This window comes from Triticum dicoccoides, chromosome 5A, assembly GCF_002162155.2.
Source record: "Triticum dicoccoides isolate Atlit2015 ecotype Zavitan chromosome 5A, WEW_v2.0, whole genome shotgun sequence".
NCBI classification, from domain to species: domain Eukaryota; kingdom Viridiplantae; phylum Streptophyta; class Magnoliopsida; order Poales; family Poaceae; genus Triticum; species Triticum dicoccoides.
In genome coordinates, this window is record NC_041388.1 from 48,490,376 (window position 1) to 48,504,260 (window position 13,885).

Consider the following 13,885-nt stretch of genomic DNA (forward strand, 5'->3'; position numbering starts at 1 on the left):
CTATGAGATTATGCAACTCCTGAATACCGGAGGAACACTTAGGGCTAGTTCTTTTGGTGGCTTCTAGAATAAGCTGCGAAAAGATGCCCCCTACCTAGCTTATTCTAGAAGCCCAACCAAATTTATTTTTTAGAAGCCTAGTAGTTGAGACTTGACTAGTAGGCTTCTAAAAAGAAAATTTTGGTTGGGCTTCTAGAATAAGCTGGGTAGGGGGCAGCTTATTCTGGAAGCCCAAAAAAGCTAGCAAAAGAACTCGCCCTTAGTGTGCTATCAAACGTCACAATGTAACTGGGTGATTATAAAGATGCTCTACAGGTGTCTCCGATGGTGTTTGTTGAGTTGGCATAGATCGAGATTATGATTTGTCACTCCAAGTATCAGAGAGGTATCTTTGGGCCCTCTCGGTAATGCACATCACTATAAGCCTTGCAAGCATTGTGACTAATGAGTTAGTTGCGGGATGATGCATTACGGAACGAGTAAAGAGACTTGTCGGTAACGAGATTGAACTAGGTATTGAGATACCGACGATCAAATCTTGGGCAAGTAACATACCGATGACAAAGGGAACTAAGTATGTTGTTGTGCGGTTTGACAGATAAATATATTCGTAGAATATGTAGGAACCAATATGAGCATCCAGGTTCCGCTATTGGTTATTGACCGGAGATGAGTCTCGGTCATGTCTTCATAGTTCTGGAACCCGTAGGGTCCGCACGCTTAACGTTCGGTGACGATCGGTATTACGAGTTTATGTGTTTTGATGTACCGAAGTTTGTTCAAAGTCCCGGATATGATCACGGACATGATGAAGAGTCTCGAAATGGTCGATACATAAAGATTGATATATTGGATGACTATGTTTGGACATCGGAATGGTTCCGGGTGAGTTCGGGCATTTACTGGAGTACCAGTGGGTTACCAGAACCCCCCGGGGAGTATATGGGCCCTAATGGGCTTTAGTGGAGAGAGAGAGAGAGGGGCGGCCAGGGCAGGCCGCGTGCCCCCTCCCCTTGGGTCCGAATTGGACTAGGGAAGGGGGGCGCCCCCCTTTCATTCTCCCTCTCTCCTCCTTGCTTCTCTCCTACTCCAACTAGGGATATGGGGAAATCCTACACCCGGTGGGAGTTGGACTCCTCCCAGGGCACGCCATAGAGGGCCGACCCTCCCCCTCCTCCACTCCTTTATATACGGGGGAGGGGCACCCCATAGAAACACAAGTTGAAAGTTGTCTTAGCCGTGCACGGTGCCCCCCTCCACAGATTCCACCTCGGTCATATCGTTGTAGTGCTTAGGCGAAGCCCTGCTTCGGTAACTTCATCATCACCGTCATCACGCCGTCGTGCTGACGAAGCTCTCCCTAGACACTCAGTTGGATTGAGAGTCGTGGGACACACCGAGCCGAACGTGTGCAGATCGCGGAGGTGCCGTACATTCGGTGCTAGGATCAATCGGATCGTGAAGATGTACGACTACATCAACCGTGTTGTCATAACGCTTCCGCTTACGGTCTACGAGGGTACGTGGACTACACTCTCCCCTCTCGTTGCTATGCATCACCATGATAGATCTTGCGTGTGCGTAGGAATTTTTTGAAACTACTGCGTTCCCCAACAGTCGGGCCACCCCGTTGGCTCGGGTAAAGGCCATGTCCACCCTCTCGGTCTTCCCGACCAGTATCCCCAAGCTAGCAGCAACCCGAGCATCCTGAAGCGGTTTCGAGGGAGCCCCCGAGAAACATAACCAGACCTGAGTGAGAGGCTTGCCCTGTGGCTCAACCCTCTTCCACTCATGGAACTCGAGGATGCACTCAGTGCCAGGTACTCTGCACAACCCAAAACTTAGAAGACGCTCGAAGTCCTCTGCTGTAGGGAAATCAACCTTATACATATAGGCCTGAGTAGAATAAGCTCCCACTGAAAATTACCTGGAGCTAACTCACTGAGCCTCCGCATAATCTGAGCCTCAGACACATCACTTTTTGTGACTTTGACAATCCCCATGGTGGTGCTCTGGGGCTCCTATGGGATCTCCCTCGCACTAGGAGACTCAAAAAACATCAACCCGGCACAATAAACTCCATAAATGGTAATACTCGGCATATGATCACGCAGTATCAGGCACTCCCCCGTGTCATGCGCTGGCTTGAGGCAAGTATCACATAACCCAGTCACACATTCAGCTATAAAGTGCCCCTCTCACTACATCGATAACACAACATCTTCTCCTTTTTACGAGCCCACTTTGAAGCTCTATGTGCATCTGTCTTGTCGGCGGCACTGACCGCACCCGTCACCAAGGGCTCAGTCACGGGCACCGGCACCACAGCATTAGCCAGCGCCGTCACCGCGTCGACAACCTGACCGGGCAACTCCGGCGCCTGTCCGGAAGCGGGCACCTCTGACCTAGCTAACCCGGCCCACTCTATACCGGCAATTTCTGGGCCTCACACCCATCAGCAAACCGGCCCCCAGCCATAGCATCCACATCAGGCCCACCAGAGCCCAACAGGAAATTCAAACGCTGGATCCGCGCTGCACGGATCTCATCCAACCTACCACCGGTGTCGGCACCGCCGCCGCTGCCAGCTTCTTCTTCTTCCTTCTCTGAACCAACTTCCACGCCCCCGCCTCGAAATAATCAGACAAGGTAGGTTTGGGGAGTCTCACCTTGGGTAGAGGACCTCGCCAAGGCCTGATCGCCGAAGCCGTTGTACAACGACGGACGACCCGACGGACTATCTCGACGGTGTCTTCCTCCTTCAATCCCTGCCTAGCCAGATCGTCGCAGGGGATCGCCAAGTCGACAAGCAGTGACACCTCCTTCTCGGAGTAACCAACCCGGAATGCCTCGCAAATCGCGTCCGTCGGTGTCGGCGAACTCGCCGGCGACTCCTTGCCGTCTGAGTCACCGTTCTTGTCATCTGCGTCTCCAGCGGCGTCGTAGAGCACCCAGAGTCCCAGAATCACCCTCCTACCCGCTGTTCCCCGGCAGGAGAGACCGCCCATGTTGTCGCCCGCGAAGTCGCCCCGTACCTCATTTGTTTTGTATTCCTCACGGTGTAAAATGATTAATGCTCTATTTGCTTATTTAAGATCATGGTGATAATTTTTAATAGAAAATGTGTATTTTAATTTCTCCCCTTATGGTTGCAGGTTAGAGTGCAGCTTTCAAATAATTTTCTTCCCTCGGGATATTTGAAGACTGTTTGTTACCCATCAAGTTCAGGAAAACCAAGGGTATCATATGAATTGGATTACGTAGAAGACACAGAGATAAAACATACATGGTTGCATTCATATAGACACTAATTTATCCTTACTAGGGCTTAATTAGGTCATGTATGGTTCATGAATTTGCTATTTCTTTACATTTTTTTAGAAGTTTCTAGCACATAGGTCCAGCATGTTTAGGAGGTTTGCATTGCTCTGAATGTATGAATTAAGGATGCCCCAATGTTTTGAGTTTAGATATGATAATTTAATTTCAAAAAGTTTCATACATTTGTGTAGTAGTAGCATAGTTGTGACGCCTCTATAACAATTCTAGAATTGAAGGGGTATTTTATTTACTATCTCCTCTAACTAAATTATTTTTTGGTTTGGCTGAAAAAAATTATGGAGTTTTTTTCTTCAGAATTATGTTATCTATCTTGCGCCAAATTAACCACTTCTTTCTGAACTGTAGAGACCACTATGGTTAATTTTATTATCATAGCAAAAGAAATCCAGTTTAATCATGATATCATGACCATGTGAACTAGGTATGCAAGGTTATTTCTCTGACTACTATGCTGTCAAACAGGAAGCTACACTGGTTGTTTCTTTGGCAATTACAAATCAGCATCCATCTTCTACAGACACCAGAGGAATATGTTGTTGGAGAACGTGCAGCGTTGTGGTGAGTAGCCGGTTGTGTCGTCGTGGTGGTAACCCTCGGCTATGATGGTGTGCCGTCCTTGGCACCGAGAATCGGCCTGGGATGTCGTGGAGGGGAGAGGAGGGGGTGGGCGACGTCATGGAGAGGAGGGGGCATGGCGCTGAGAGCAAGGTGCGAGCTAAATGACGTGGTGTCGAGGGGATGCGACAATGAGAAGCCGTGGTGGGCAGAGCACGCCAGGGAATTGAGATGTGAGTGTGACCGTTGCATCGTGCGACGAGTGAGAGGGTGAATTGTTTTTTAAGGTGAGAAGAGAAGGATCGGTTGTTTGCTTTCAAGGGAAAATTAGTTGTTTGCTATGAGAGAAACGTCACATACTTCTGTATATAGAGAAAAATCTCACAAAGCCTAACAAGTCATTTCTAGCAGCTGCTAGTGAGGGAGTCCTGGACTAAGGGGTCCTCGGGTGTCCGGCCTGTTAGCCATGGGCCGGACTGATGGGCCGTGAAGATACGAAGACCGAAGACCGTACCTGTGTCCGGATGGGATTCTCCTTGGCGTGGAAGGCAAGCTTGGCGACCGGATATGTAGATTCCTTTCTCTGTAACCGACCTTGTGTAACCCTAGATCTCCCCAGTGTCTATATAAACCGGAGGACTTAGTCCTAAAGGAGAGACTCATTACCATAGTCATACAGGCTAGACTTCTAGGATTTAGCCATTACGATCTCATGGTAGATCAACTCTTGTAATACTCATATTCATCAAGATCAATCAAGTACGAAGTAGGGTGTTACCTTCATAGAGAGGGCCCGAACCTGGCTAAACATCATGTTCCCTGTCTCCTGTTACCATCGACCTTTGATGCACAGTTCGGGACCCCCTACTCGAGATCCGCCGGTTTTGACACCGACATTGGTTTTTTCATTGAGAGTTCTACTGTGCCGTCGACGACAGGATCGATGACTCGCCTCGTCTTTAAAGACAATATCACCGCCGGAGGAGAATTGGCCCCAGGCCAAACACTCCGGCTGGGCGGCTTTACCATGACCGTCCGCTTGGCCATTAAGCGAACGATGACTTCTCGGGACATCGAAAATCCCCTTCGCATCGACTCCAAACACTCCAAGCAGATGGATTCGGCAGAGTTTTTGTCTTTAAACGAGCTCCTTGATCGCATCATCGCCCTGGGGATCGCCACAGATTATGATCGGATCGGGCTTAAACCCGTCCGAAGAGAAATCAAATCTCCACCGGTCACTCACCAGGTAGGAGTAGTCGAGGAGCAAGATGGTAACTCTTCCCCTATACTAAAGAAGGACTATGTCCAGATCGCCGACCCCGCAGGGCCGGACACCCACCAGCAAAAGGAGGTGACTGGCCTTCCGAACATAGAATCGGACATCGGGAATAGACAACCAGAAGATACTCCGGAGCCCGGACTGTCGAGCCTGGAAAACCTTCAAACTCCGGATCATCGATCGGGTCAGGGTCCGAATTCAATTCCACCCACCCACTCAGACGTAAGCGCTCTCATGAGCATACAATAGCAGTCTCAGGAAACGGTCCACCACTTCTGGGCCAGGTTCCTCCTTGTCAAGGATAAGGTTAAAGATTGTTGCGACGAGGACATGATATTTGCGTTCTGCAACAATTGCACGAATGAAGGAATCCTCAATGCCATTAATCTCCGCCGTAAACTACACTTCACTGACTTGGCAAATATCGTACAGAAGTACAGCGCAATGGAAAGCGCTTGGAAGGATCAGGCACCTTGTTGGGGCCCATCGGTCCCAACTCAACCGCTGGTCAAGGTGAAAAGGACACATTCCCATGACACACCCAGTCTAATAGCCAAGAGACATAAATCCATTACGCAGCATGGAACCATTCTGGAGGGATGGCTTGATGGCCCATGTAAAATACACACAACACCGGACACCATACCAACCACAGCCTTAGAGCATGTTGGATACTCCGACAGGTAGCCAAGAGCGGCGAGGACATCCTTACCAAAAACGTCCCAGATCAAAACCCTCCAAAAGACGACGACCCCAGAGTATTGACGGTCTTCGAGACATTCACTTCAAACAGTAAGTGCAAAAGGGCACTCCATGACCTTGCTGAAGTCTGTCAAATTGCCGCAATAAACCCTTGGAACAACTCGGCTATAACCATTAATGCCGGGGACGAACCAAAATACAAGACAGTCCGAGCGCCAGCCGCATTAGTCCTTAGTCTCATCATGGACAACTTTAGACTCGCCAAGGTCATCATGGACGGCGGCAGCGGACTAAACCTCATCTATGAGGATACACTCCACAAAATGGAAATAGACAAGAGCTGCATCAAGCAAAGCAGCACGACTTTCTGAGGAATCATTCCTAGTCGGGAGGCGCGGTGTGCGGGAAAAATCACACTTGACGTGGTATTCGGCACGCCGGAGAATTATCGGTCTGAAGAGATCACCTTCCAAGTGGCTCCTTTCAACAACGGATACCACGCCCTCCTGGGGCGGGACGCTTTTACACGCTTCCAAGCTATACCTCATTACGGGTACATGAAGCTCAAAATGCCCGGACCAAACGGCATAATCACACTTGTTAGTGATCCGGACATAGCACTCCGCGCCGAAAATAAAACCGCATCCCTGGCCCTTGAGGCATTATCTGAAGCCCTCGTGGCCGAAGAATTAACCGCAATGCACTGTACAGTGGAATAAAACGATGTGATCTTAGACAAACAACCCAAAATCGACCTCCTTCAAGCCGGCAGAAGGAATAGTCAAATTCCAGGTCCACCCAATGGACCCCAAGAAGACAACATCTATTGGAGCACAACTAGACCCAATGATCGACGCCGCGCTACGGGATTTCCTTCGCGAAAACTGGGATATATTCGCCTGGCACCCTTCCGATATGCCTGGAATCCCACGTAAACTGGCCGAGGATAGTCTCAATATATTAAAGGGATATAAACCAGTCAAACAAGCACTGCGGCACTTTCCCAAACCCAAACGGCAAGCCATGGGAGAGGAGTGAGCGAAGCTAATTGAGGACGGATTCATTAGAGAAATAAAACATCCGGATTGGCTGGCAAACTTAATGATGGTACTAAAGAAGGACAAATCCTGGTGCCTGTGCGTCGATTTTAAAGACCTCAACAAGGCTTGCCCTAAAGATCCCTTCCCTCTCCCCCGCATCGATCAAATCATCGATGCTACCGCAGGACACGACTCATTGTGTTTCCTTGATGCATATTTCGGATACCATCAAATAAAAATAAAGGAGTATGATCAAGCTGCAACATCATTCATTACCCCATATGGGCCATTCTGCTTCAACACCATGCCCTTCAGGCTTAAGAACGCCGACGCCACATACCAACGCATGATTCAAACATGCCTGGATAAACAGATCGGCAAGATAGTTGAAGCTTATGTCGACGATGTCGTCATCAAAACCAGGCACATCGAGACATTAATAGACGATTTACGTCTCACATTCGACAACCTCCGCGTGTGTGACATTAAACTCAATCCGGAAAAGTGCGTTTTCAGCGTCCCCGCTGGAAAACTGCTGGGCTTCATCGTTTCCAACAGAGGAATTGAAGCAAATCCAGCCAAAATCCGAGCTCTGTCACAATTGGCTACGCCAACAGACCTTAAACAAGTCCAAAAACTTGCGGGTTGTGTGGCAGCTCTAAGCCGCTTTATCTCCAGATTGGGAGAAAAGGCACTGCCACTCTATCGCCTTCTACGGCGAACCGATCACTTCGAGTGGACGGACGCGGTGACAGCCAGACTGGAAGAAATAAAAACCATTATGGCGAGCAACCCAATCCTGGCCGCGCTAGACGTCGGTGAACCGATGTTATTATACATATCGGCAACACATCAAGTGGTGAGTGCCATGCTCGTCGTTGAACAAGACCAGGCCGGGCACAAATTCCAGCTTCAGAAGCCAGTATACTACATATCCACTGTCCTTACACCATGCAAACCCCGGTACCCCCATTATCAAAATATAGCATACGAGGTCTTCATGGCATCCCGAAAGCTCCATCACTACTTCCAAGAGTGCTCGATTATGGTGGCTTCTATAGTACCACTCAACGACATAATAAACAACCACGATGCCATGAGCCAGATTGCCAAATGGGCCATTGAGCTTCTTCCAGTTGATATTACATACAAACCACATCGAGCTATCAAATCCCAAGTACTGGCTGACTTCGTCGCCGAATGGACAGAGCCCGAATTCCCTAAAGAGTACTGCACATATTCCAATTGGGTTATGTACTTTGATGACTCCAAAATGCTGGCAGGGCTAGGAGCGGGTGTCGTTTTAACGTCCCCTACTGGAGACGTTGTTCAGTACATACTCCAAATACTATACACAGACTCCAACAACGTAGCTGAATACGAAGCCTTATTGCACGGTCTCTGAATGGCTGTCTCCATGGGCATACAACGCCTGGAAGTGTGCAGGGACTCAAACCTCAAAATATCTCAAATAAATTAAGACTTTGATGCCAAAGATCCTAAGATGGTAGCTTATCGTAATGCCGTCATAAAATTGTCGGCTCGGTTCGAGGGGCTCGAGTTCCATCAAATGGCTCGAGAGAGTAATCAAGCGGCGGACGTTCTTGCTCGTATCGGCGCTAAGCGCGACCCCGTCCCACCTAATATCTTTCTGGAAAGGCTTTTCAAGCCATCCGTGGTGTGGCAGGGGGAAAACGGTAACACTAGTCCGGACCCGAACATAACCCCAGATTCCGAAAACACCGACATCATCGGAGGCTCAGCCACCGAAATAACACCGTCAGCGCATCTCATCATGGCAATAATTGCCCCGTGGACCGAACCCTACCTGGCCTACCTCAACAGGAAGGAGCTTCCTGAGGACCAGAATGAGGCCCGCCGTATTGTTCGGCGTTCGAAGGCCTACAAGGTTCACGACGGAGAACTCTATAAGAAAAGCGCTACCGGAGTCCTTCAAAGATGTATCTCCAAGGAGGAGGGGCGGCAGCTACTGGCTGAGATTCATGCCGGTCTCGGCGGGCACCACGCCGCAGCTTGGGCCCTTGTTAGCAAGGCCTTCCGTACAGGATTGTATTGGCCGATGGCCCGAGCGGATGCACATGACCTTGTCCAACGTTGCGTTGGATGCCAACTCTTCACCAACCAAAGCCATATGCCCCCCACCGCCCTACAAACAATCCCCATCACTTGGCCTTTGGCGGTCTGGGGACTGGATATGGTCGGACCCCTTAAAGGAGGAAGCCAGAAGAAGAAATATTTGCTAGTCATGGTGGACAAATTCACCAAGTGGATAGAGGCAAAACCAGTCAAAACGGCCGAGTCCGGGCCAGTAATAGACTTTATATCCGGCGTTGTACACCGTTACGGTGTTCCGCACATCATCATCACTGATAACGGCTCCAATTTTACAGCCGACGAAGTGAAAACTTGGTGCGCTAATCTGGGCATCAAGATCGATTATGCCTCTGTATATCATCCACAAACAAATGGTCAGGTAGAAAGACCCAATGGTCTTATTATGAGCGGCATTAAGCCCAGACTGGTGCAGTCTTTGAAAGAGTCAAACAAGCACTGGGTTGAGGAGCTCGACTCCGTACTCTGGGGGCTACGGACCACGCCCAATCACACCACCAGATACACACCTTTCTTCATGGTGTACGGCGCAGAGGCAGTACTGCCCTGCGACATTAGTCATGACTCACCTCGGGTGCGCATGTACGAAGAGAGAGAGAGGCCAAGCTCGATTGGCAGGACAACTTAGATGCCCTGGAGGAGGAGCGCGATGTTGCAAAAGCCCATTCTGCATTTTATCAACAGCAGGCTCGCAGGTATCAAAGTAGAGAGGTGTGGGCCAAAACTTACAACGTCGGCGAACTCGTTCTACGCCTGCTGGAGAAGAAAAAGGACAAACTCAAGCCCAAGTGGGAGGGTCCCTTCATCATCGACGAAGTTGTCACCGGAGGGGCATACCGCCGGCGTGATGCCTCAGACAGTTGATTAGAGCCGAACCCCTGGAACCCGGCCAGACTCCAAAGATTCTATGCCTAGCGCGGAAATCTTTGTTCGTTTCCTTCCCCCAACTTTTCCATTATTTTTTCTCTCTCTTTTTGTTTTTATTTCTAGCCTTATAAGCTTTCGGGTGGTTAGACCATACACCCCCGACGCATACGTCTTGAAGTATGTACGTCTATTATACCTGGGGGCTTCTTGGATAGAAGCTTGCTATTGTTACCTTCTGAGTGTCAAACTCCTCACATATGCGTTTTTCCCATATGTACCTTTTCTTCGCCATTATATGCATCGATATGACTTAAGTTTTGGCCAAGCTGGGTTGCCTGGCTCCTGTGCTTATGCCCTACGTTCCCGATAGTTTGGCTAGGGCATAAAGGAAGCACATCTGTGATTGTTACTACCGGGTCATTCGGATGTGTACCTCGGATTGGGTGAAGCCGAAAGCTAGCGTTCTTAAGAGAATATTCAGTCGTTGAACTAAAGATGTTTTTTGCATTTGTCCCATCGTGAACCCCCGGAAGCTATACACATTGTGATTTCTTCATCACAGTTCGGACATGCACATCGATGCATGCACACCCAGGGAAAGGAACCCTTAACGGTATTATTCTCTCGGGTAGATGTTTCTTACACTCTTAATGTAATATAACATAACTAGCCGGATAATTGTCTGTTCAAGAAACTATGACCCCTACGCCTGGTTTCCATGCATACCCGGTCTACTTGGCCGTTCTGGTATTCGGAAACACTCCGCACCTTCGGGTCGAGAGGTTGAAGCGAAAAGGTCCGCCATGACAATCGTTTTCAGCTAGAGCTACATATGCAAAGGAAAGTACATAGTCACTTGGACTCAAAAACTTCCTCCTCTATGCCGTCCAGCAGGCTATCTAACTTACAATCCTGTTGGGAATACTTGGCGGCTACTTCTACTTGGTTAAATACCAAACTAACGGGAATTTCTTCCCTATTTGACCCTAGCGGTCCGACCCGGGCCATGTGATTCGGATCCAGCTTGGTATATCGTGTTTTTACCATGGCCCAGGCTTCTCGCGCACCCTCTTGGCACGCCAATATCTTCCATAGTCAGATACGCCGCCGCGCTCCCTTGAACATCTCTACAAGCTTCTCCATACTCCCTGGAGGGGAGTCGGATGGCCATAAGGCCTTAGCTACACTCTGCATTGCCTGCCGAGCTCGCTCGTGCAACTGCGACAGCTCTTGCAGGTGATCACCTGATGATCCGGACACCTCCTCTTCGGGGTGGCCCGTCAACATACCTGCAATCACAGCTATATCAGCTACTTTTACCCCAAGCTGCTATAAGTTCAATCCGGCCACGTACTGAATATGCCGCCTCACAGCTTTTTATTCTCCTTCACGGCGTCGGCTAGCTGGGCTCGCACATCTTTCAATTCTTCGCCCAGTTTGGTATTTGAATCTTGGAGTTTGTTTTTCTCCTGTCTGACTCGGGTCAACACCCGTTTGCCTGCAGCATGTAGTCTTTTTGCCTCTTTCTCTCCCGCTTGAGCAGTCTTCAACTTCTCTTCCAGTTGACCTGATGGTCCTATTATGAGATAAGCACTAGTATTAGCACAGCTATTGTATACCTGTTATTCCTCGATGGAGGGGAACTTTACCAGGAGATGCCTTCTTGGACTCTTTCAGTTCGGCGGTAGAAGCATTTAGTTGTGTCCGACACTGCTCCAACTCTTGAGCTAGCAGGTTGTTCCTCTCCGTCAGAACCTGGTTATAGATTGATCCTTAAATCACTTGTGCCAACTGCTTTCAGTCTCGGGGGCTACTAGCATGTGCTTATCCTTTTCAGACAAAATAAACCTTACCCGCACGTCCGTCAAATGCTGCTTTATGGCTTTGCCAAGCCCATCTTGAGCAGCTCGCATATATGCATCAGTCGAGCTGAAGGCATCAAATGCCTCTTTCGAACAGCGGGGGGCTCGTAAAATGGCCCTCAAGCACCGATGATTCATGGCGCTCTCCACTTCCGAGTTGGTGACGGACATATTTTCCGAGCCCTCGGCCGAAAGACAGTCCGGCGTCACCCCCAGAAATCTAGTTTAATCATGATATCATGACCATGTGAACTAGGTATGCAAGGTTATTTCTCTGACTACTATGCTGTCAAACAGGAAGCTACACAGGTTGTTTCTTTGGCAATTACAAATTAGCATCCATCATCTACAAACACCAGAGGAATATGTTGTTGGAGAAGGTGCGGCGTTGTGGTTAGCAGCAGGTTGTGTCGTCGTGGTGGTCACCCTCGGCTATGATGGTGTGCAATCCTTGGCATCGGGAATCGACCTGGGATGTCATGGAGGGGAGAGGAGGGGGCGGGCGATGTCATGGAGAGGAGGGGGCGTGGCGCTGAGAGCAAGGTGCGAGCTAAATGACGTGGCATCGAGGGGAGGCGACAATGAGAAGCCGTGGTGGGCAGAGCACGCCAGGGTATTGAGATGTGAGTGTGACCGTTGCATCGTGCGATGAGTGAGAGGGTGAATTGTTTTTTTAAGGTAAGAAGAGAAGGATCGGTTGTTTGCTTTCAAGGGAAAAATGGTTGTTTGCTATGAGAGAAACGTCACATACTTCTGTATATAGAGAAAAATCTCACAAAGCCTAAAAAGTCATTTCTAGCAGCTGCTAGTGAGGGAGTCCTGGACTAAGGGGTCCTCGGGCGTCCGGCCTATTAGCCATGGGCCGGACTGATGGGCTGTGAAGATACGAAGACCGATGACCGTACCTGTGTCCGGATGGGATTCTCCTTGGCGTGGAAGGCAAGCTTGGCGACTGGATATGTAGATTCCTTTCTCTATAACCGACCTTGTGTAACCCTAGATCTCCCCGGTGTCTATATAAACCGGAGGACTTAGTCCGGAAGGAGATACTCATTACCATAGTCATACAGGCTAGACTTCTAGGATTTAGCCATTACGATCTCGTTGTAGATCAACTCTTGTAATACTCATATTCATCAAGATCAATCAAGCAGGAAGTAGGGTATTACCTCCATAGAGAGGACCTGAACCTGGGTAAACATCGTGTCCCCTATCTCTTGTTACCATCGACCTTAGACGCACAGTTCGAGACCCCCTACCCGAGATCCGCCGGTTTTGACACTGACAGCTAGCAAGTCATTCAGGTAAACAACTATCTACCACATTGTTTAATCTGGGGTTTACCCGGTGCCAAGTGTACTATATTGCTAGATTTAGTTTAACTAATGTGTTGCTCCGTATGTATCTCGGCATAAATGGTTCATCGGGATTTAATATAGTGATCTTACTTCTGTTGCTTCTTGGTGAATATAAATTATATTGCCTTTTCATGGAAGCAGGAGCCTTGTAGTTGTGTAGAGGGTCGCGGAAGAGGCAGCCGGCGAGTGCGGGATGGACGGGAAGGTGATGCCTGCGATGGCGACCATGCCGGCTGGCAGGGAAGGGTCTACGGTGGCCGTCATGGTGTTTTCGAGGGAGAGAAAGGCATCCACCACCGCATAGCCGAAGAAGACGAAGCCTGCATCGAGGTTGGCCATCGTGGCCGGCTTGAAAGATGACGGACCTTAAGGACGGTGACGGGTCCGCCACTGCCGCACCGTCTCTGAACTTGGTGGAGACGTGGAAGGAGAGCGGTGGCGCCGTGAAGACCTCGACGTCTGCTACCGCGACCACGACCATGACCATTGCGCCGGTAAGAAACTTTCTTACTGTATACATATCCCTAGGTTCAAAAACATTAGATCTAGAAAAATTGTGAACCTACGTTGTACTTTGTCTGCAACCATGTACGTAGAGCGGTTACTGCTACACTTACCAAGCCAACGATATTGAGAAGCACATTGAGAGATTTTCCCAGAAATCACAAGCCGTGATGAACACATATGAACTATCATAAGCTGTGATAAACACATATGAACTGAAGACTGGTGCATACTTGATCT

General features: G+C 49.2%; 1 pseudogene; it reads right to left on the reverse strand.

Moving 5' to 3' along the window:
* Positions 1 to 13,628, reverse strand: part of LOC119299158 — a 51,794-nt pseudogene extending 38,166 nt beyond the window's left edge.
* Between the last annotated feature and the right edge of the window lie 257 nt (positions 13,629 to 13,885).